The 3,964-nt window shown below is 41.6% G+C and overlaps 1 pseudogene; it reads right to left on the bottom strand.

The window, feature by feature from the left end:
- Positions 1–261: 261 nt before the first annotated feature.
- On the bottom strand, positions 262–3,229 carry LOC146304443 (uncharacterized; annotated as a pseudogene).
- Between the last annotated feature and the right edge of the window lie 735 nt (positions 3,230–3,964).

The following is a 3,964-nucleotide window of genomic DNA, read 5'->3' as shown; positions in this document are numbered from 1 at the left end:
CACTCCATTTGACCTTTAAAAAAAGAAAACATTATACAAAACCTAAATGCCAACAAGCTTATGCAGGCTCTCAGTGACAGAAAATCTCATCAAGAAGCACTTATTCTTACCTCACATTTGAAGTTGTGAGCTTTAGCGTGAAAAACCGACAGGAATGGCCTCATGTTTAGGAGATTCTGGAGCTCAGGGCATTTCTCTGTCACTTTCTGGAGGTAAGGCCAGTACTTGCATGCCACATCCATGGCAAAGAATGTAACTGGCTTACAGCTCAGTTCTTTTTGGAGGTAGAGGGGGTATGCAAAAATTTCCCCCCTGAACATATTGAGGGCACGGAGGAGGACCCCATGTCGGCACACAGCAAGTTCCAAGCCCTCCTCGTCAGTTTTACCTGAGGACTTCTTGGCTGTTTCCCGTGCCGCCGACCATTGCCCTCCACAGGCACCTCTTCCAGAGACCTAAAACATGGATGATGGTGAATAATCCAAAGATGTTCAAACAATGTTGTCAATGTCTGTCATTTTTCATTGTACTCAAGTTGTGCAAGTTTACATGACTGGTTGATTAATGGACATATGAAACAAATCCTTCAACATCATCATACCTCGCAATGAAAACGCCATCAAAGACGGCTTGTTCCTCCAATCTAAATAGAACAGATACATGATAACTTTAAATATTTGTATGGTTACTTTCAAAATGAAGAAGCGTGAAATGCACACACAAGATTTTGTTAACACCTTGCTGCACTCTTGAATCTGTAGTGCTTACGGTTTCCATCAACAGATACCACAAGCATGTCTGGGCTGCACGCGGGACAGTCAAAATGGTCCTCCTGGCATATTTTGTCTACTACAAATCGGACAGCCTCCCACTCCAAGAAACTTGTCCAGAAGCTGTCTGCTGTGATGTTTCCGCTCTGTTTCAAAAGAGTGCCGTAAAAGAGAACAAAAGAGAACAGAAAGACAGATCAAACTAGAGATGCAATTTCCAGAAATTTAATGCATGTGAAGCAAGAAAAAATGTGATGTGCCAATAAAAGTCAGTTTAGAATCAAAGTTTTCCACTTTGAGACATTTGCACAGTAACCATAGTCTTTAGTCATAGTAGCCAAATGAGTGAACGAGATAATAGGGCAAGTACAGGTATCACCTGTACTTACATGCTTACATTAATTAATGTTATGATTATGCTGTAAATTGTCATTGGTAACAACTGTGAGTACATCACATTAAAATGGCTACTGTAAAGTTAGGGCTATACAGGAGAGAGAGAGAGAGAGAGAGCTGTGGAACTTTTAGTTCAGCCTAATGGATAATACTGTGCATCGAGAAGTTAAAACATTAAATGAAGGCAGGAAAGAAAAGGGTTGCACTGAAATCACACACCTTGGTGGACTGATTATTGTCAGTCCACCAAGGTGTGTGATGAGTAAGAGTTGGATGTGATCCGACTAGGCACAGGTGTTACTAATGGCATTAATGAAGCCACTGTTCAATTGCAGGAAAGCAGAGGATCAGGTACATTAATCAATGATCAGGTGAGACAAATGTAATTAAGTTTTAATATGAATTTAACTGCATGATCCACTAAATACTAAAATCCACACAAACGAAAGCTCACCGGCTACTTCCTCCTTGTTTGAAACAAGCTTTTAGTACTGCGTCACTTTTCCATGTCCATTTCCATGTCTCCACACGTCCTCACACACTGCTCACCATCCTCAGAGTGCCTTCTCCAACTCCTCTGATCACTAAATCAACTTCACCTGGTGCAATCAATCAGCTCCCCTGGGCTGCGAGTCACACCCAGACCTGAAGCACCCAGAGAGGGTGTGGCCTGCAGCTCAGCTCAACACTGAGTTCAATGGGCTCTGTGCACAGCTCCACTACTCCTGAACTTAACTTGTTTTTTCAGTGCAAACGACATGACTGACGACACAACATAAGTTTATGGTTGTTTTTAAAGGGTCTAAATTAACACAACTTTTTTTCCTAAACATTGTAAATGTTCATATGTACTTTCTATCATCATCATCATCCCCTCATAGTACTATTTCTTGAGTTACACAGTTATTACCACAAATACTTACACGGCCGAAGCGAACAGTACAACGATCCAGCATCCTTAGAAAGGCTTGGAAAGAAATCCCCGGTGCTGCCATCTTCAGCTCCTCAAAAGAAAAAAGGACATCCATCGCGTAGACAGTGGCACAGTGAGAGGTGGCAGGCCAGTAGTCATTCCGGAGGAAATCATCCACTCCAGGACTCCATGTGGCCTCACATGCCTCGCATTTGATCTGAGGCAGTCTGATATCATATCATCCTGGAAAAATAAGGAAATATATACTCACAGATAATCCTGACAGATGCAACCTGTGTCATTCTGACAACCGATATGGCAACCTTTGACTAAGGATGGATCAGGAGAACATTTCTACTAACATTTTGTAAGGAGGCACTCTATTGAAAGTCACACTTTTGTTCATTGTTTTCCTTCACATAAGTGGGCCCAGCCAGTCTAATCAACACAAAACCTATGGAAGCCTCTGGATTTCCAGCCTTGATAAAGAAAATTTCTGAATGTGTTTCAGAGTGTAACATGTATGAATGTATCATAATCATGATTCATATATTTGCATACTTGTGACAGAGAGTGAGAGGGAGTAGATATGGAGTGTGATAGCTTTAAGTGAAATTCTGTAGCCACTTCTACGAAAGTGACCCCCACCCCACCCATAAAGTTCTTCTTACCATTCATTGTAACCACAACTATGAATCGGCCCATGATGACACTGGACGATCCTCGAGAACAGCTGCATATCGCTGGCATATCTAAAGGTATAAGACGCTCTTGAAAAAAAAACAAAAACATATGGATGAGAATTAAAGAATAATATATTTATTTACTGGCAGCTATTTTTTAAACCAGATGTACTGGACGGCTACCGGATTTAATTTTCCAGGTGATAAATTAAGTCTGTTAATTTCAAAAACTACAACTTACCACACTGGGTCAGAACCCTCTCCACAACACATGTCGTTGGAGGCAGTGGATTAAAAAATGCATCTGTCATTGAATCCCTGCTATGGAAAACCTGAAGACGATGGACCCTGGCATCACACTTCTCACAGAGGAATGGGTGTGGTCGGCAGTCACAACAGCAGATGACGGCTGGACTGTTCTCACAATGCTGGCAGGTCTGATTTGCCACATGTTGACGAGCCACCATAGTGTTGACCAGCCGGGGTCTCTCTTTGGCCCACCACCCAGATGTGAGGCTCTTTCGTGTCAGCCAGTCTGTTGAGGCTTGAGCTTGAGGTGGTGTTTCAGCCTCACATATGTCCTCAACACCCAGTGAGCATTTAAACTCTTGAAGGAAGGACTCTGTTAAAACAACGCACAAAATTGAAAAATAATAGGCTAGTTCATTATAACAACAGAGAATGGCATTAAACAATAGCCATTTCGTAATCAGTGAATATACTGTTTTGAACCAGTGCTGTTTAAGTAAAGAACACACCCGCAGTCACAGATGCAAAGTTGCTGGTCACTTCCCCTCTGGTTTCTGCTGGAGCTCTTCCATGACAGACACCAACCCTCTGACCGCTGCGACTAGGACCTGCCAAAGCAAAAAAGCTGTTGCTCTCTACACTCAATGACACAAACTTTATCTGATGCTAGGCACACGCTGTTATGACAGCAAGAGAGAGAGAGATATGTATAACAACACAATAATGATAACAAGACAATAAACAGGACAAAATATGGCTCTTAAAAGTGCCTTTTTTGTGTGATAGGATTTAAAATAGGAGGATAGGATGTTGTCGATAGGAAAGGGATAAGGGACCTGCAGAGAAAGAGAAGAACAAATCAAAACAGAATAGATCACCAAACTACATATTACAATACAATATACATAGTTAATTAACTGCAGCTCTTGTTTATTCATGCAATAATAAAACAT

The sequence above is a fragment of the Lutjanus erythropterus genome, chromosome 24 (genome assembly GCF_056507025.1).
Source record: "Lutjanus erythropterus isolate fLutEry1 chromosome 24, fLutEry1.hap2, whole genome shotgun sequence".
NCBI classification, from domain to species: domain Eukaryota; kingdom Metazoa; phylum Chordata; class Actinopteri; order Lutjaniformes; family Lutjanidae; genus Lutjanus; species Lutjanus erythropterus.
Note: the sequence above shows the minus strand (reverse complement) of the source record. Positions and strands in the feature narration are given on the sequence as shown.